Raw genomic sequence first — 21461 nt, forward strand, 5'->3', positions numbered from 1 at the left:
GCTACCTACAGTTGACACAGCCATTCATTACCAGTTGAACTATTACAAAGGAAATAAAAAACCCTGTAAATTGTAATACACAATGAATAAGAAATATTTTGCACTGATAAAGTATACTAGAGTAAAAGTTTAGTGAAATTATTATTATTATAGGCAGCTTGAGGTTTATTAAAAATGATTAAACAAAAATGATTGGAGATTATAAAAAAAAACAGAAAGGTACCTCTAAAACCTCTTATAGCAGGATGTTCCAATTAAAATTAATTAGTCTATTTCATTGTACAACTAAGCAGAGACTTTAAACTTCATGCTACCTTGGAAAAACACTTCAGACAAACTAATCAAACAGAGACCATGTGTGTTCAGTCTAAAGAATATTAATCACATTAGTAGATAACTCAAACCACTTAGTACTTAAGCAAGATGATTCACATGATTGTTTTAGAACCAGGAATTAAGACACAGGATCATTGGCAATAAATTAAATCTATGTGCAAATTTTAGGTTCAAATCATAAAAAAACTATCACATTTCAAAATGTATTCAAGTAATTGCTATTTTTATGTGTTAACACTGCTGAGATCACATTGGTTTGCTTCACAACAAGTTGTTTTTGTAATGAACACAATAGCAGGAAAGATTTAAGAACAACATCTTTGAGTAAACTTCTTTTCCTCGATAAATAAGATATACAGCAGTATGCTAATTAATGATTGTAAACCTTAACGGAAGGATAAACAATGACCAATGAATTTAAGAAACAAAATACTAGATTATATTACGATGTTAACTAAGCCATCATGACTACAATTCATACAGCTGACTCACCCTTTCTGTGATATAAAGCTTAGCTGTGCAAATATTAATTTTGATGCCGACATCGCTCACTTAATACTTATGGCCATCTCCTTGGGAGCTTTATGTAATTGGGTTTCTCAAAGTTGACCGTCGTACCTCTTTCTCACCAGCAGGTGGCACAATTAATTTTTCAGACTAACGTCGGATTTAATAATATTACTCTACAAAAAATGCTGAAAAGGGAAACAAAACGTTTCGGCTGTGGAGCCTTCTGTGTTTTTGTGCTGTGGAGCCGAAACGTTGTGTTTCCTTTCTTCTTTTTTCAGCATGGAATAAACCTTTACTTGCTCCTTTACAGCCTACGCATGCTGACGCAGCTCCCTACTTGATCTAGAATAAATGTCCCAGAATGGAATAACAATGAGCTTCCACCTGATGACTATTATATTGTAGTCTGAGTAGTTAACAATGATATTGAAAAAAGCAACAAAATAATATTTTTCAAAATATTTAGTAAACCCTAATTTATTCATTGCTGTAGTTTAAGCAATTTACAAGTATGTATTTTTTCAGAACTCTGAATTTAATGAAAAAATACATTAACAAATACTTTGTACTTTTGAAATTAACTATCAATTTTCGCCTTTATGATATCCATTCAACGCTCTGATCTAAAGGACAGATTACAGTGTCTTCGCTGAAAACCAACCCACGCTGTTTAAAGACGCATTAGGGACTTGAGCAAGCATAGAAAACTACAGGCGCCTTCAAACGAATTGAGCTCCTGTTGGGCTGTAGAATGTGTATCTAATACAGATAGTTCCACAGGAGCGTCTCGCAGCTCCAGAGATCACAGGCTTTATTGGGTAACTGAGAAGGCGATTTAATAGGAAAGCCAGACTGATCTTCAATTCGCATGGCTGTAAAGGAGGTATTTCAGAGACACGCTGATCTGGGCAGAGCGCATAATTTTTAAAGCAATATTTCTTCACCTTGGCTTTAGGCGCTAACGATAGTGCGTGTGATTTTCTTAGTTCGTATCTGTGATAGACTTGCAGAATTCGACAAGGGAAACTTTTATCGACAGAGTGGTAACTCTTTTATTTATTGTCAGTTTTCAAATACAGATGTTTTTTTTTCCAGATAGGCATAAAATAAAATCTTAAGAGCAATGCTTAAAGACGTTTTTTCCAGCTCAGACGCATTATTCTACTACAATATGTTATTAATGCCAGAGTTAAAAGGAACTTTAAAATAGTCATGTAAACTTAACACAAGTCAAGGTGTTCTGGCATTGAGATCACATATTTTCAACATAGTAAACCTCTGACTTATTCCTGTCGGGTGTTCTTACTGCAGTCATTTCTTATAAAAACACTCCCGATATGTTGCACCAGTGAAATCAAATGATAATTAGTAAAAATCCCTGATCTGAGCATAGGCTCACAAAATGTAGCCCTACTGCTGAGTTTCAAGGCTGTGAATAGTAGTGTAGCATAATGATACGAAAGGGCTCAAGCATATCTTAAATTCAATCTTGAAGTTGACACAGGGGTGATAATCAGAAAACCCTTTATAAAGGTGAGAAGATTTTTTCTCTGATTTTGTGAAATGGGAGGGCTACTGACAGAGCTCCCCCCCCAAAAAAAAATGTAATTGTGTGAAGAAAATTAGTTACAACTGTGTTTTCAAAAAGGCAAGAATCTACAATTTCTTGTGAATGTAGCATGAATTCATACAAAGAAATTTGAATTAATCAAGTAGACAGCAGCATTACCACCTGCTAGGCTGATCATGTCAGATGTTCGAAGCTAAGCAAAACCGGCTCTCATCAGCCAGGACTGTAATGGCAAAGCAGGTTGCTGATGCCTGGACCTCCCCCGTATAACAACAGGGACCACTGTGCTGCAGAAGGTGTCTTCTTTCAGATGAGATAGAGTAATTAAACCAAGATCCTGATTATGTGGTCAATTAAGATCCCAAGGCAGTCATTGCAAGAGTTGTATTTAATCCTGGTGTCCTAACTAAATTTCACTTCGGGCTTGCAGAATCCAGCAATCTGTAAAGTCCCCTAATTTTTCTGCCTGAGGAAGAAATGAGCAGAATAAGGTCAGATGATGACCTGAATATTGTCAAGTCAGGATGAGCCCACAGGAAGGGCAACAAGTGAGATCCCCAAACCTGATCCATGAGGCACTGTACAATCAGATTACCATCAGAACTGGACCTCCCCATTGACCGTGCCCAGGTGTGACTTGTGGTATCCAAGATCGGCGTCTTTGACAGACTGTGTTTGGCTCTAAAATCTTACCGTGTAGAAATTGCTAGATGTGAACACATGCAATAGTGTGCTGATTTAATCCATATTTATTACCATATAATATTTATTACCAATGACTTGAAGGCATTGTTCTGCCTAAAAGAGGCATATTGGTTCATTTCTATTTCTCCTTAGCAATCTTTACCAAGCTTGACATTCAACAGGCTAAATCACTTCGTGTCCAATCAACTTTAGAACTGATAATTTGATTTAGTGCTTGTACAATAGTCATCACTCAACAGGCACTTGAGTGATGGCCAGAATCACTTAATCAATATCCAAAATCTATATAGTTTAATATTTCTAAAAATGCATACAGTACATAAATAGATAAGAGTCTTTGCTGATCTACACTGAATTAATAATTTGAAGATTTATACTGAAGCGCAGTATAATAATAGTATAATAATGACTGCCACTTCTATTATAGCAAACATGGCAGATGACTTCATACAGTAGAAATAGCCCAGCACAATTACTTAGCATACAGTGGAGCCTGGTGTAAAGGAGAAATCATGCATTCCCATAGGCAAGAACCATACACATATTATAGTGCACAATACATATAATACAGTATATATCATATCTACTGTATAGGTTCAAATGGGGAGCTGTGTCACCATGCATTGGCTGCAAAGGAACAACCAAAGGTTAATTCCAAATTCTGAAAATGGAAAGAAGAAGGTGAGCCTCTCACCTGAAGAAGCTAAAACATTTTTTCTTTTTTCTACCTTTCAGCGTCAATCTTACCTTTTCTATTTGTTTACTATATATTACACTATAATGTTCACAGCACACTCTTAACTCCATTGCATAAAAAGTGCAACCCTCTTAAGGAAACACAAGAGACCTTTCAGTTGTAGTCTATTCTGAACATGCCCGATTACTACAGTCCTTAGACCACAGATGATGTTAGCTTCGGGTCTGGCTATAAAGATAACTCTTCATAATTAAAAAGCTGAAGGAGTTCAAGTAGGTACTGTAGCTGTGTCAGCATGCATAGGCTGCAAAGTAACAAGTAAAGGTTTGTTGCATGCTGAAAAGAGAAGGAAAGAAACACAACGTTTCGACTATGGAGCCTTCTTCAGTTGTGGCTTCACACCTGAAGAAGGAACCAGAGCCGAAACATTGTTTCTTTTCTTCTCTTTTCAGCATGGAATAAACCTTTACTTGTTCCTTTATGGTTAAAAAGCATCTTAACTTCCTTCAAAGAAAAAAGTATGATAATCATGGACAGAAAAAAAAAATTGTGTTGTTGAAAAATAAACGCAGCACCATAAAAAATACCCAGAATTTGATTACAATTTAAAAAAGGTTAATCCAAGAATGAAAATCTCCAGAGTAGTGATGCTGAAGATCAAGATAAATCCATATTTCTGTACAGGGTTTTTTTCAAATAAATTTTAACAATTTATATGATAGCAACTGCTCTGTTATTTTTGAATTGTACACTTTTCATGGCCTATCCACATTCTCTACATGCACACAATCTATCTGAAGTACGTTATCAAAACCTGCTTTCACGTTTTACAGGTTCAGACAGCATCAAGTGTCTTTTAACCTTTGCTGTATGCCAGATCACAAGGTTCTTGAAAAAGTGCATCAAGTGCCTACTATTGAACATTACTGTAGGATTAAAGGCTTTGTAGTGCACCATAATGAAGCTGTCAATCATTGCCTTGTTTGTTGCAAAGTATAGCTTACAATTTACCCAGGGCATCCTAATTCTCTTACCAGGAGAACATAGTTTCCACTGCTGAGTTAAACTGAACCAGCACCTTAAGCTATGGAAACAAAAAGGCTTCAGTCACAGCTGAAGAATTACAATTAGTAGTGAATAACGATATGATGTTAGGCTTTAATCACCCATCTACACACATCACCCTCCAGTCTAATTTCTCAGTTTTCATTTTATTTTGAAACAGGACTTTGCTCTAAGAAGATGTGTAAGATTAATATTACTCAATTTGTATTTCTGATTTAAAGATGTGATTTTATTATTGTTCTCTTTCATCCACAGTGTCAGATATTTAAGTTATATTGATATCAGTGACAAAACAACTGGCGTTATAATGTGAGCTGGGAAATGTTAAGAAGCAACAAACAAACACGTAAACATCACTTATGGTTAAGGCAAAATATCTTGTCAAACAGCAATGCTGTCCTCAATTTTCCTTTTCTGGAGTAAATTACCACTGTATGATTCACGATTTGGGAAATAAGGAATTTTAAACAACAATGTTTTTGTACTGTGTAAACATGTACAATAAATGCTTTATACTTCATTTAAAAATCTAAATGTTATTTTTTTACCTTTTTGATCTTTTTTTACAGTTTTATGCTGGTTATGTTTTTACAACGTTGGTGTTACCTCTTGTAAAATGTTCCATATGCACAATCTACAAAGTGCAAAATATTCAAATAAATCCAAGTGCTATATTATTATTTAAGTGTGCATTTGTGTATATATGTCTATTGTGTATATAAGATCCCTACTGCTCAGGAGTGATGGGATGATTTGAAAAAGAGCTACAGTGAGTGTGAATGAAGGTGGAGGGGAAAAAGGACACTTGACATGTAAACTCTCGGCACAGACAGGCCTCATCTGGATGATTAAAATACAGATGTATCAGAAATGTAGAGGAATGACCTCCCAGGGCTCATTCTATCGCCCATCAATCCGTCACCTAATGGCTGCATGTGTGGCGGCAATTCAACAGGTGAGGATGATGAGACGAGATCATTTTGCTGAATTTGTTCTTGGGAATTGCGTTTAATGCACTTAGTGATCCACCCAAGTCAACAATCAGGTTGGGTATAGAGCACCTGGGGCAACATTCTGTTCTGGCCCCATTGTGAGCTGCCTGTCTATGCTCCATGATGAACAATTTGCCTGGAGGAAACTCATTTCCTTAACATTCTTTCTCAAATAAAGCACTCTCTCAGGCTCACTCCATTACACTGGAAATAGCAAGGGAGTTCCGTTTCGTGTAGCTCAGAATCACTCTCGTACACAGACCGGTGATATATCAATGTCTCATTGGAAGGGTGCACCGGATACCACACAGTCAGTGCACTTTTGTACTCCTACCATAACATGGCTATATTGTGGCAGGTGGAAATGTAACATTGAGCATTGGTCACATTGTACTTAGGAGGATATGGGAATACTGTTTCTGTTAGAATGCAATATATGCCCTGAACAGTATGGATACTTTTATGTGGTGTTGTGGTCCCACTGCCAGCAGACACAATGGGAAGCACGAGAAAATTATTATTTTTTTTGAAGCCAGTGTGAGCTTGGAATTCTGCATTGGAAAGTGCACCTCCATTGTACAAAAATCTAAATTGTGTAAACAAAACAAATAACAGGGCTTAATATTGTATAGAAACTTAAAGAGTTTCCATTTCATATTCATATGGTCATTTCACACACCAATAAATTAAACACACACTCCTTATTTAAAAAGACAATACAGTTTATTCACCCCTGTGGGATATAGTACTATGCTTTCACATGTCATGCACCACGTTTTCCTTTTTATTTTACTGCAGGTAGTTGAAAAATATTATTTTCATTTGAAAAAAATTGTATTTTAACTCATGCCAAATAATCTTCTTAAACCTGTACACATATTGTATTGTATTCTGTATTTTTTATTGTTAGTTTCAGCATTGTATATAAAGCTATTTGGTCTTTAGCAGAAGAGCTATGTTAAGGCCTACTACTATATGAAAACTCTGCTAGAAGTGTGATCAGAATTATGACTATGTTCTCACATTGTACTAATTGCACCTATTTTCTACTCTGTTATTAACTGCTGTGAACCACTGTCATTGGCCAAAAAAACAATTAACAGAAGTAAACAGTTTCCCATGGATTCAATCTATAGAACAATGGAGAAAGAGGAGGTGTTTATGTGATGTTAATGAGAGAAAATCAATACTTCAATTTTGAATTTATGTACAACTGTTCTTTATGTACTGGAACAATGCATAGAAAGTCTAATTATATTGAAACTTGTTATTTTAGATTTGTGAACCAAAAAGGACAAATACTTAAGCGCTTTAAACAATTTTGATAAAACTACAGTATGACATAAAAAGTGTTAGCTAAATATTGTATCAATAGGAGCTCGCAGAAATCTGGGTGCATGAGTGATTTTTCTAAATAAACTAGATTATTTCAGCCTTGAGGACAGATAGCCCAGCGCAGTTTATTTCTGTCCCTCAACACCAGCAAGGTCTGAATTATTAGAGCAAATTAAAACAGAAAGACTTTGCAAAAGGCCAGGTCTTAGCATATATTGTATGATATAGCCATTTTTCAAACAACAATCCAGTATGAAATCACAATGTTGTTTTTATAAATCATCACAGTTTTTGCTACCAAATATTTTTTAATTTAATAAATATATAAGAACGTAAAGCTGCTAATATCATTGTGTAACAGCAGCACAAACAACAAAAAAATCCAGATATGTGTAATTAATGATTATGTCAATATTGGAAGTTTTTTGCCATAATATCAATAAACCATCTGGTGAAAAAAAGTTCTTAAAATGTATTTGTTGGAAACTGAAAATTGTAGGGGATCAAGGTTAACATTCGGCTGGTGCTGCATATTGTTTGAATAAGTGACTTGAAAAAGTCAATCACTAAACATAGCCAAACTACTGTGTTTTGTTACAAAAGCTGTGCGCATTGCTACTTTGCGCTAAAGGCTAAAGGATGAAGTGAATCCCCTATCACCATTTTATGAATTACTTCTTCAGAATGTTTTCTGTGTAACACCTTTCTCCTCTTTCAGGTTGTATTTTCAAAAGGCACAAGGAATGCCTTTTAGTGGCACTTGAGTGAATAGAATGTATGAATGGCAGTGGCACATATTTTGGCAGAAAGGCAAAGAAAACATTTTAAGTCACGAAACTATGTTTGGCCTGAGGTCCTTTTCTTTTTTTGACTCCTTTATTATAACATCCTTTTTTCTCTTGGACCAGAGAGCATGTCAGAGGCAGATGCTCTTTTCTCAAGGTTCTATATTTCTGTAGATCGATTTTTAAAAATGATTTCATGGTTTCACAAATAACAAATGGGCCAGTGGTTGTTAGCAACAGGATAGTCAAAGGAATTTCATGGCTGTGTAATTTAATAATGCTGTATGAAGTCTCCAGACACTTTGTGTTCAGTCTGAGGGCTATGAACACCTTCAAAGGGCTCCTTCGCATTGATTAATTAAAAGTAATTGCTTGGTGCAGATTTTAGAATAGACATTGTATACTTTCTTTTTATTTTCACTCACAATAAACTATTTATCACTGTAAAGTGTATATTTCTGATAATATGAGTTTCTTGCATTTTTTTATTTAATAGATATTGGGAAAGCATTACAAATTTTAAAAGTTTAAAAATTGTATTCGTTGATGTCATTAGTTACATTTTAATGGCGACAAAAGTATTAAGACATCTTAGAGATTAACACACTGACTTTTTCCTCTTATATTAAATTGCAGTAGCAAGAAACATCCAGCAGATGTCTGTATTTTGTGCTTGTCCCACACCTGACTAATACTGTCTACTTTCAAAGGCAGAAACAAAAGCATTATGACCCATGCTATCTGTAGTCATATTACGAGGGATTTGTGGAAACATAGTAAAATTGGAGAGGTATGGGAATTGGCCCTGTTGAAATAAATCTGTCAGATTACTTAGATCTAACCATTTTTTCACTGCTGATCCTGAAAGAGGACAGGTTTTACTTTGTCTTGGGAAGTGCATTGCCTGCTCAATCAATGAAGCTGCAATTAAATATACTTAAATTGACCATTGTTCTCAGAGGTGAAGCAGGACTCCTCAGTGCACTGTAACTAGCATTTTGAATATGATTCTATACTGAACATTAAGTATATAAGGAAATCTAATACATATATAAGTAAAATAGGTAGCCAAAAATACAGATTGGAAAAATAGGTAAAATGCTAATAGGCAAAAAAAACAATAAAGATAAAATATTTATCTAATATAGAATGCGAATCTATTAAGTGTGCATTTGTTATCATAATTTCAAGGTTCTAAGGAAAGCATATTCTGTTAGAAACAAAAATGAAAACAGGAATTCAGCATGACTTTTTAATCCAAAAGTAATATATGCATTTTGTGCCAAAACACATCTTCACCATGCTTAAACGTGTCCTGCTGCAGGTAGACAATTTAATGCCATCAGGCATCAAAATAATCAGTTCACCAAATGAACACCAGAGGTCATATGAATTGCAAGCACAGATTTGCAAAACTGAAGGAATAACCTTGACCTTTGTCATTTGGTTCAAATTATAGATAGTTTTTAGTATTAGTCTCAGGTTATCAAAAATGAGTTCTATGAGATGTGATTTTGTCAGATACTCAACTAGTCTCGTTCTGTTATTCATTCAGTCTACAACAAGTATATAGCGATTCAGCACTGACAGTCGGCATAGTATTTTTGTGCTTGGTGAAAGTGACTGCATGTTCCTTACAACACAAAACCAAACATCAGTGTGTATTGACAGTAAACACTGGAAAGAGTTTTTACACCTGATAGTCAGAAATGAGTAAGCAGGTGTTTTCTCTTGACGATTCAAGGTGCAGAAAGGACCAGCCTAAACAAATCTTTATGCCCCTTGTTTACTGTAATCAGAAATGAGCTGCTACTTCAAGCCATGGCAATGTGCTTAAAAGAATGAAAGTGAGATATCTTGTTGTGAGGTAATATAATAATCCAACCCTGCTGTTTTATGTAGCTCCTTCTGTGCACTGCTTAAACTTAATTTGTTGTTTAGTGATTTATATTATGTCAAAACAATTTCGGCCTTTGCAACAAAGATGAAAACATATGATGAATGGACAAAAATAATAAGTACAGTAAGTGTAATTCATCCTTCCATTTTTTTTCTTTACATTACATTTATATCATGTGCTTGACTGAATAGAGATACAGTCTATATCTTGGTGAATATGTTCCATGGTAAAACAAGGATATTGTGTTTTTTATCATGTGTTTTTAATAGCAGATATAGTGTGGATTCTATTCTGATAATATTACATCTGCTTTAGTATTGCCGGTTTCGCCATTAACAAAGAATGTTCTGAGATTCACACAATCCTAACCCCACTATTTTATACTCATTCTGACAAAAGAGATGAATCCAAGCTTATAACAGCTTGAGAGACTTGAATAAGAGGCAGCTCAGCAATATCACAAGGGTAATTTTTTACTTTTTATAAAGAGCAATTCTTCTTTTTTCCCAGTACAAGAAGTTCATATTTCATTACCGTTTTTTCAAACTGTTAAATGGCTATTCGATTTGACGCATCGTGTCAATTGCTTTGTAAGAAAATTTCTAGTTATACGATATGGACTTTGCTGGAGGCGGTGTGATAAATGATGCATTGTTTGCTCCTGAAGCTTCACTTACCTTTCACAATACTTAATGCCATAACAGTGCTCTTGGTCTGGCATTAGATTGGCATTTACTCAGAATCAACATTAAAGGCGCGAGAACTCTCATCTGCAGCCATCCCTGTTTAGGGAGTTACTGTACAACTGCAGCATTATTTCAGTTTGTGGCCTGCTCTCTTTCCATTCACTTTTATTTACCACTAAACTTACATTTCCATGACTCTCTTCCCCTTTCCAGACAAAAAATGTTTCTTTTAATGCGTTTATGTAAAGATTGCAACAAGTACTTTAACAGGCAGAAACATGGTTATTTCATGGCCTTGTTTGATTAAATCTAGAGCTCTTTAATTATAACATTTTAGTAGGACACAAAAACAATATGTATTTTGCCAACGAAATATCTTCAATCCTACAGGTTCTTCAATAATTATCAATGATGAATGAAAGATTGAGTTGTAAAACTAATATGTTGCTCAACATAAGGTTTATGCACTGTTACATCTGATTTATTATTGAAATGGTTGTAACATATACTTGCATAATGTGCTCAAGGTTATTACTCTGTTTTGAGCTCTTTCTAGTACACTTTTTGAAAAAGCACCCATTTTGGAAGGATGCATACTTGTGAAATGATAGCCTACCCATTAAAAATATATATTTTACAGAGATGGATTTAGGGGGTGGATATTTTATTAAGAGTAAATTACTTTTGATTGCTTTCTTCATTAAATATAAACCGCAGCTTCTAACTTGCAGGCATTCATCTAAAAGTTGAGATGATTAGAGAGGCAAAGCTAACTAGAGTGTGGCTCATGAACTTATATAGCAGTAATAAGAGAGTTCCAGAGTTCGAGCTATTATGCTGTCAGTTCTGATACCATTAGTACTCATTAAATCAAGAGAATGCACTGATTTATAATCATTATATTTTATTAAATGTAGGACTGATTGATGCTCTTTTGGCTCAAAAACGTCTCCTCTAAGGTAGGAACCTCTGAATGCCACTTTTTCACTTTGTTCTGAAGTTGCTTTTTAGTACTGCTTTCTAGACTTGTATAGAGAGTACTTTATTGCTGATTAACTGTTATTGTGAAAGAGTGTTTTATTGCTCATTAACTGTTATGGTGAAACAGTGTTTTAGGGTTTGTAAACTGCTATTGTGAAAGATTATGTACCTATATATTAAAGCAGATGAAGTATGATATATAGCAATTTTATGATGTGATGTTTGACACACTTTGGATCTACATTTAATGATGATCAAAGACATTCCGTTTGGTGACAAGTTCTGAAAATTAGACACTAAGAACACCTTCTGCAAGTGTGCACATGCAATTTGATGTGCTCTGTGAAATGTGAGTCATCCAGGAGATTTGCTGAGAATGGTAGGTCCTTTTTCTGTTGTTTGAGTTGTCTTTGTGCTGATCAAGGTTCTGAAAATTGCAATCCAATAAAAATGTTTCACCAGTAGTATTTCATTCTCTGTATGTTCGCTAATAACATTACATTTTAAATAGTCACATCTTTTACAACTTTTAAAACCATTCAATAATATAAAGTGGGTTAACTAGACCACCATTAATTATAAAACCAATGTCTCAATTTCTCAACTTTATTGACATCTTTGATCAGCTGAAGACTGAAACTAAAATATGGAATTTAGCTTATATGGAGTTAATATAATAAGGGCTGTAGATGCTTTGTAGATTATTGTGAAAGTGTTATCTTGTAGTGTTGCCTTAACGGGGAACACAAATAATCATCAGATCAGCTTATTAGATTGTGATTATTTCTGTCCTATCATTTGCACAATAGAAAAAAACAGAAATGCTACTTTTGAAAGGAAACCATTTGACTCATTAAACATATTCCTAGTGTTCCTAATAGCTGACAAATGGTATTGTAATGCTTACGGCCGACAGGCACTGTATAAGAGCCGGCATACCAGAGCAGGTGACGTCACCGCCCGTCCCTGTCATAGCAGGACTACAGCTACTGGGCTGTGAAGAGATCTCTCTTTAGCTCACCGGGCTGGGTCCCTGTTGAGTGATGTGGGAGTCCCGGGTTCGAGCCCCCGATGGTGGGGGGCCGACCTAATGCGGCAAGGGCGCCCGCCTGAGCCCCCATTGCGTTACAGTATTTTCACATTATGTCTTTGAAATAGTCCCTTCTATGAAACTCACAACTGACACTGAGAGTTGGAGCTCTTCAGACAGAATTAAAGAAGGATTTGGGCTTGAAATGCCACCATACTGCTTTCAATGAGAGATGTTGAATTATATTGTGAGCATGAGTTACAGTAATATTAGTGGGACCTTTTTAACTTCCATATTTTTTTGTACTTGTATTGTAGTTCAAAGACATTAGATGGTCAAGTCATGTTTAGAATAATTATTTATCACAATATTGAAGGTAATTTTTTACACCAATTCCTCATTATAATGGTTAGATCACCTTGCACTTCTCATAGAGTTAGGACACACATGAGCTTTCTCATTCTACTTTGAGAGCCTAGGTGCCGTTAGGTGCTACATTTCATCCCAGCTGATCTACCAGATATTCAATGGACCTAAAATCTGCCAATAAGGGTATCCACAGCAAAACTAAGACTAATTTTCATTCCACAAGAAAACTGTTAACTGAGCAACATGAGGCCTGGTACTGAGCACGCAGGACAAGTAGCAAATGAAGTCCCAAGACCTGGTCAATGTTACACCATACGGTTAGGTTGCCATCAGTTAGTGCAACTGGTGGAATCCACCTAGACCTCCACAATGATCTTGATGAAGCATCGTGGTTCAAGGCAACATGTTGTCCCAGCTCATGTCACAAATGTTCAATGGGACTTAAATGTTGCGAGGAGGGCTTTCAAGGCATAACTGTCACATTTACATCTCACAAGAAAGGCATTTTAACATAAGCAGCATGAGGTTATGTGTTATCCTGCTGGAATATTGTCAAGTCAGAATGAGCCTGTAGGAAGGGCAGTGAGTAAGGTCCCAAGACTTCAACAATGTAGGCCACATAGTCAGGCTGCCATCATTCCATTCAATTGTAGTGCTTTAGCGACCAGGCATTAGCTGGCCAGACGTGTACAGCTAAGTGTCTGGCGAGCTGCTAGCTTGAGCACCCCGGAAAGCAAACGATTTTGACTTAGTCTGCAACGTACTGATGGCATGAAGGTGTTTGGTAGATGAATAATTGAACAGTTGGTTTCTTACTGTGCTTTTTTTTCTTGATTTTCATTCAATGGGTAAATCACTTGTGCCCAATCAACTCTTTCACTAATAAGGTGATGGAGTGTTTAGGAACAAGTATAGGTTTATTCAGTGCTGAAAAGTGATGAATAGAAACACAATGTTTTGGCTGTGGGGCCTTCTTCGGTGTAAAAGATCACATTGAGTGCTTATGCAACAGTCAAGTTGCTTGAGCATTTCATGTTCAGTATTAACTAATGACCAGTTAATAAAAATGATGCCAAAGTAACTTGAACAATACATGTATAAAGAAAATGCTGTCTTCCATGCTGATTATATTTAGCATCTTAGGAAATATTTAGATTACAGAAAAAAACAATGACTATAAATTCTGCATTTTTAATTGAATAAAAAAATGTAACAACCACACAGTATTGGCTAGAAGCTTAATAAGCCGAGTATCCAGCTACAAAAGAAGAAATAAAAGCTGTAAAGATTACATAGCCATTGTTAAAATCTTACTATAGTCATTTGCTAAATGTAAAATGTAAATAAGCCATTGAATCCTTTCTATAGCTTTAACTCTTAACACACCAATTAGTTTGAAAACTTGTTTATCAGTAAATTTTAAGCCAATACCTAGTAGATATAAAGTTGTGTATATAATTTAGAGGCATTTTAACTATCATTATATTAATGATGCATCACTAGTTATTCTGTCAGTTAGTTTTTCCACACTGAAATGTTTAGATTTCTTAACTAATCATTAATTACAAATTAGTTTTAAAACCTTCTAGACCGATCTCATCAGATTTCAGTAGCTAAACCAAGCTGGCTCTGGTCTGTAGTGCAATCTAAGACCTCAAAAGGAAACTGCCTTGAAGTGGACAAGTAAGCATATCTCTTCTCTCTGGTCCTGAATTCCCAAAGTGGATCCTCCAGTATGGTAACCAAGGACACTTTGTTAAAGGAAATGCCTTCCTTCAGGTTAGACATTAAACCAAGGATCTGACAGCTTGGCCTTTAAAGATCCCTTAAACACTGTTTGTGTTATGAGTAGGGGTGTTAACCTGGCTAGATTCCGCTCTCAATTTATACAATCTGGTCTCCATAAATTGCCCTTAAACTCAATTGGTGAAGCAATTTCTCACTTCTCTATCTGATGTGTTGCGGGGGTATAATTGCTGCTGCACATCACCTAGAGGGGTGCTGCATTTCAGTGGTAGATGAAGTGGATATGTACATTTGTATGTAAATCCCATTGAGATACATTGAGATGACAAGAGTTACAAATATGCAAGGAATTCAATTAAACCCTGGGTGAATTTCACTGTAAGTGCATGAAAGTCATTTTCAATTTTCAATTTTGTTCAAAGGTTTCAACATATTTGCTAATATCACTTTCCTATTGTGTATAGCAAGGCCTTTGTGAAGTATGGTGACAGTATGGCAAATTAAATATTTGCTAATTAAAGGTTTGCTATCATTATTAAATGAAACCTTTAATTTGCTTCTGTTCAGAGAAGTTTAAGCATCCACAACATACAGTTACCCATATAGGTTCTTCCAAACCTTATGGATATCTGAAACCTAAAAGCAGCAAATCTATTTATGTAGATGAAATTTGCCTTCAGTCATGTTTCACTGCTTGCATTCCCCTCCTTTGCAATTGGAGTAGTGGGACCATTTACATGTTATGCACCATTAGCCAGGAGACAGGCAGGGCCCTGCAAGGCCTTTCTCAGTAGACAGGCTGGCTAGCTTGATGGCTACTGTTTCTGTCCCCATTGTTTTTTAATTGCTGGCCACAGGTGTCATTAACATAATGATAAGATAGTGACACCTTAGTTTAAAATCAATTAGGTGACTGGAAAGAGCACTTTATGAATGGCCTAATTACACTATCTATTAAGGGAGGGGCAGAAGCCATTGCTTTCATCTGGTATCTTTGGGGGACTAATCAAAAATATGTGCTAGTCTTGGAATACCTCTGTTTAGTTCCATGTCTGATGGTTTTGTTTCTGGGATTAGAGTTTCAATCCCAAAATCAATCCTAATCTATATTTATGCATTATAGCATTATTGGCTCTTTAAACATTCATAGATCTCAGCATATGTAGAATGTACAAGTTTTGACTTTGCTTCCTAAAACTGAATTATACAGAAATACAGAAAAATATGTTACAATATTAACAAAATTTCTGTAAAACCTAGTTTGGTTTATATTCTCCTTCTCCTTATTTTTTTCTCAGGGGTCTTTACTGTGTTTCCAAGACAAAAAAATGCAGCTATGAACCTGTTTGTGCATTGAATACATGAGAACAATAATTACTCAATTCATGAGCTGCCCTCTTCAAAGACACTTATCATCATGTTAATGAGTGCTTCTGCATATCTCTCTTAAAAATCATGCTGGTTAACTCTTCTTTAGGGGAAAAGTTAAATGGTACTTAAATATAGATAAACAATGTTCAAGTAAAACTTCATCTGTTAATTGTACCAAACAAACACTTAGTTCTTTCTTTGAGACAGAGACCCTCAAACCAGCAGAGAAGACACAGATTTAGGCTACTTTTATGACTGATGTTTGCAAATAGGTGATATACAAATATTGTATATTTTATATTTTGTGATTTCAAGGAGTTTCCTTGAAAAAGTGAACCCTTGGATTTAGCGTGTGAAACTAATTTTCCCTTTCTAAATCATTAAATGTCGAAATGAAAACAAAATTACAAAAAACATGTCAAAAACATGTCTTCAGGCTATTATTCCTAAAAGTTTTGAACCCAGTTTTAAAAATCTTTAATATGCAAATAATGCTTCAATAATTATTTCTTGAATGTTACTGTGCTTTATTACTTTTGTGAAAAGCTTTCCAAAATAAAGAAGCTTATCTAATCACAACTCACTTCTAACCCAGGCTAAACTACTAGATCCTAAGAGAACCATTTGTAGTTTGTGTTCCTGACCAGATGACCACTGTTTTACATGTCATTCCATGCTGTGAGTGGCAGGGGTTAGAATAACAATCAGGCTCCCCTGTAGATAGCTCCTGTTGGTTCACTGATTCAAATTTAAGTGACCACTCAAATGAAAGACGGGGACCGAGTGCTTTGGGTTTTTTGCACATTTTACACACAACCCTATAGATTGTGAATCCAATTGCATTTCCGTTGCAGTTGTGATGTCAATGCAGGAATGCTGAATCAGCAGTCTGATATTTGTAACCGGAATGCAGTGCATGGTAGTTCCAGACGTTTAAAAGAAATGGATAGAGATAGGTTGTGATGCTCAGATTGCTCCCATGCCATTCACTGTCCAGTCTTGTACATTCTATATGTAACGCATTTTAAATGTAACGTATTGGAAAAATATTGTTTGAAAGTCTTAATGGGAGGTTCTGTTGGAGGTTCATGTAGTTATTGCCAGAAAAAACAAACAAATGAAGACTAAACATGTAAGTGTATTAAGGTATTGAACTAATGCCTTATCTGTATTTTTCTGTTCAGTGTATTCTATTTAATGGAAATTAAGAAGCTATTATAATATGTTTTTTAACTGTCACAAGGTTTATCAAAACTTTAGGGGTCTACAGCTAGCTTTGATTCACACCTCCTCTAACTAGAATTGGCAGGTACAGTAAGTATCTCATATGGACCCCATTGACCAGGTCTTTGACATTGTGAGCTCATTGAATAAAATTAATCCATTCACTTCAGTGTAAACCAACAAACCACACTGCTAGTAATATATTAGAACAGCCGGAGCTAAATTCCATCTCAGAAATTAATTTGGGTTAGTTACGCTACAAATAATTCTTGTAAGGAAATGGTGAAAACACTGATCTCAACCTTTGACATCATGTTTGCCATTGATAAGAACTAAAGAGATTCTAATTTTTCTAATTAACTTTATTGAAAGTACAAACAGCTGAAGATTTCCTAGTGTGAAACTTGCCTTGCTTAGGACATGGATCTCGTGGCTCAGACAGCTAGGCGAAACGCATGTCTCATGTTTACAGTTAACACAAGCGCTCTGGTTTGGTTTTATAGCCTCCACACTGCCAGCTGGCAATGTGACATTTTTGTCATGTACTGATATGAACATACATTAAGTCTGCGCTCTGATATGTGTTTTAAATGGAAAATATTTCATGTGAAACAAATGGGGGCTTTTCACCATCCTTCTCCTTCTCCCTCTCATTGGGATTCTTATTTTCTTTTTATTTACCCACATGACATTTTAAACCATCATGTGGACTGATGAAAAGTATACAAATCCTAGTTGTATGCACTCCACGATGTATACATTTGGAACGTTTCCATAGAATGCAAGGTGGTTTTCTGGAGGGGAAAGAAATGGAAAACTTCAAAACGACGGTTGGGGGAAAAAATGGTTGAAATTACGTCTAATTATTTCTATACTGCAAAAAAATCCCCTTTGTAATAGTCTGTTGGAAGTCTTTGATGTGTATAATCAAGAAAGACAGAATGCCATCAAGCAAGTGGTAATTGCTGACACATGCAGGGGAAGGTAATTTTATTGACGCATCACTTTATCATAAAAAGACAGGTCACCTAAGTTTTTTTTTTCATTCTAAATTAGAAGCAGCTGCCTTGAAACCAAGGCTGGATTAAGAAGAACTACAAAAGAAGGTTGGGGGGGAATGTCTGTCCTTTTGAAAGGGTATCATTTAGTCCCTTCAGCCGTAGATCATCTTCAGCTTACAGAGGGCGAGTTCGAGATTTCTATCAGACCCACTCTGTCCATCAAACAGTACTGTTGGATTGCAGGAGCCGTGGAAATCTGAGGACAGTCAATTGAGATGTGGTGGTCTGTCAGCACAGGGATGGGAGCCACAACCCTCCCACTGGTATGCATGTCAAACAATAGGGAAGGGGCATCATTAAAGAAGTGGGGAGGGGGCAGCATTCTTAGGCAGATATTTAGTGCTATTCTCACAGGGCAATCACCATGCCAGAGAGCAACAAGAGAAAGTGCTGAGGCATCTTGGCCTACAAGTCAGACTTCATGGGGGTCACCTTTATAATTCAGAATAACACTGTTGAGAGGCAGGCGATCGGCTACTGTTTTATCTCTCCAGCCCTGATGGCTTACAAGTTTATATCCCTACATATCATACATACTAAACAGTCTAGCTCTGTTTAGTTTTGACGTATCATGCTTAAATGGACTCTTGAAACATTGCTTTCCTTTGTAAAATGGTATGGTGCGCCTAATTAGTTTAAAGGCATTTCTGACTCTTAATGACTTTTGATTATTTTGTGTTGTGTTATTGTGTTGACTCACTATGTATACTGCAAATGTCATAACTGATTTTAAATATATATATATATCAATTTTCAGTCTGCTTGACATGGAAAGTTTGTGGTGACTATACATAATATTACATAAATATTTGTATATATGGCCATATACATTTGATTATATCGAATTTATTATGTGTAATCAAATGTATTTATAGAATTGATTATGTTGTGCTGCATTCTGAAGCACTCTATGTGATATACAGTACATGCATAATAGAATAGAAAGGCCACAAATGTGAACTTTCAGTCCATCAAGCTCATTTGGTTCTATTTCTCTAAAGTTGTCCTATAAGCAATTCCTCCAAGTTTGAAATCCCTTGAGCCAAGAAAATAAGGAAATAAATAACCTGAAATATCCAGACTGACCTTACCTGTATGGTTTTGCATGGCAAAAATAATGGATCACATGAACACAGGATAAACATTCAAACACAATGCATGCATCTGCTCCATGTTGGAATCAAACTCAGAACTGTGGGGCAATGTGGCAGTAATGTTAACAAACATAATTAATTAATTAATATAGAATGTAGAATATAGAACATTTCTGGACACTCCACTCAAAGCGCTTTACAGGTAATGCGGACTCCCCTCCACCACTACCAATGTGCAGCATCCACCTGGATGATGCAATGGCAGCCATAGTGCGCCAGAACGCTCACCACACATCAGCTATCAGTGGGGAGGAGAGCAGAGTAATGTAGCCAATTCATAGATGGGGATTATTAGGAGGCCATGATTGGTAAGGGCCAATGGGAAATTTGGCCAGGATGCCAGGGTTACACCCCTGGGAGAAACGCCCTGGGATTTTTAATGACCACAAAGAGTCAGGACCTCGGTTTTATGTCTCATCCGAAGGACAGCGCCTGTTTACAGTATACTGCCCCCGTCACTATACTGGGACCCATATGGACCCAGGTGAGTGCCCCCTGCTGGTCTCACTAACACCTCTTCCAGAAGTCTCCCATCCAGGTACTGACCAGGCTCACACCTGCTTAGCTCCAGTGGGTTGCCAGTTGTGAGTTGCAGAGTGATATGGCTGCTGACCTAAAACATGTCATCATACTGCCCTTTGTAGACCTTAGATGATGCTTATAGGTGTTCACTTGGGATTACACAATTCTGTAACAGCACTTCAATAAAAAATACTGTGTGACACTAGACTGTTTTTTTAACAAATATGTTTTTAACTAATAATTTTTATTTTAAATGGCATTTTCAAAGCACTCGTGTTCAAAAGCTAAAAATAATATGAAAATTTAATAGTCTAACAATTAATGTACCCTTTAATGAAATACAGGACAAACAGTAGGCACTGCTATATTAAATGATCTAGAAGCTTTTGCTGTGAACTTTCCAAATCTTCTCAAAGGTTCTGTCGACTTCAGCTGCAGTGTGGGAGAAGTAAACTCCCTGGGGTATCTACTTCCTCTGCAGCCTGTCATCACTTCCTGTCTGTAATGGGAGCGTAATGACAGAACACAGGTGGCTGATGCAGGGTGTTATTAATCAATGCCTCTGTAAGTTCTGAGGATCTTCCATAATCATTTGTGCAACGGAATCAAATTCATCTTCTCAGGGATTAAAGACAAGAGCTGAAGCCAGCTGGCAATACTGCTGTAGCTTCATTTCTCTTTGATTTCCCAAGCAGCTTATGGGTCAAGTCTTTCATCTGGGTTGAGTTGATGCCACCAGTGTAAAACCTTTGTCATGGATGGTTGTGCACAACTAGTAACCTTTAGGATATTTTTGTATGATTACATTTTAAAGTATTCCTTTATTTTGACCAAATATTTTGAAGCATTTCACAACTCTGCTACATTTTTATTGCATTTTGAATGTTGTTTTCTCTATAACAATCTGAAAGCACAGAAGTGGAAGTACAGGATGCTATTAGTTGATGGGCTTGACTTTCTGTGCTGCGTGCCATGGTTCTAGTGCTGATTAACTTGTATTTAGTAGAATTGTAAACTGTTTTGACAAATTTATGCCGAGGCAGAGTAAATAATGGAGTTGATGGAGAATAATAAAATCAGACCACCGTTCTCTTGTACTGTCAGGGCATCCCCTCTTTAGACAATGATATGTGCCTTTAACATCTCCATAAAATACAGCCAATGCACTAACATATGCAGAAACACTATCACATTCATTTCTAGATTGGTGGAACTATTGATTTTGTTTCTCAAGCCTTGTGGTAATTTTCTTTAAAACAAAAAAAAAGAAATAGTTACCTTACCAGCAGTCATTGAATGAAGAGATGGTGAAAAACATTCCATTCATGGAAGTAATGAGCTTCACTCATACGTCCACGGCAATCACATCCCTTTTATTTCATGCTGCAGACAACCTCTTGAAATAATTGTTGTGAACTGATG

The 21461-nt window shown here is 36.1% G+C and overlaps 1 protein-coding gene across 1 annotated transcript in view; it reads right to left on the minus strand.

The window, feature by feature from the left end:
• ptprea (protein tyrosine phosphatase receptor type Ea) overlaps positions 1-21415 on the minus strand; it is a 118945-nt gene extending 97530 nt beyond the window's left edge. The window contains exon 1 of the mRNA XM_069188995.1: positions 21323-21415. The gene's annotated coding sequence lies outside the window, so the exon portion shown is untranslated. The remainder of the gene's footprint in view (positions 1-21322) is intronic.
• Between the last annotated feature and the right edge of the window lie 46 nt (positions 21416-21461).

This window comes from Lepisosteus oculatus, chromosome 4 (genome assembly GCF_040954835.1).
Source record: "Lepisosteus oculatus isolate fLepOcu1 chromosome 4, fLepOcu1.hap2, whole genome shotgun sequence".
Classification (NCBI taxonomy): Eukaryota; Metazoa; Chordata; class Actinopteri; order Semionotiformes; family Lepisosteidae; genus Lepisosteus; species Lepisosteus oculatus.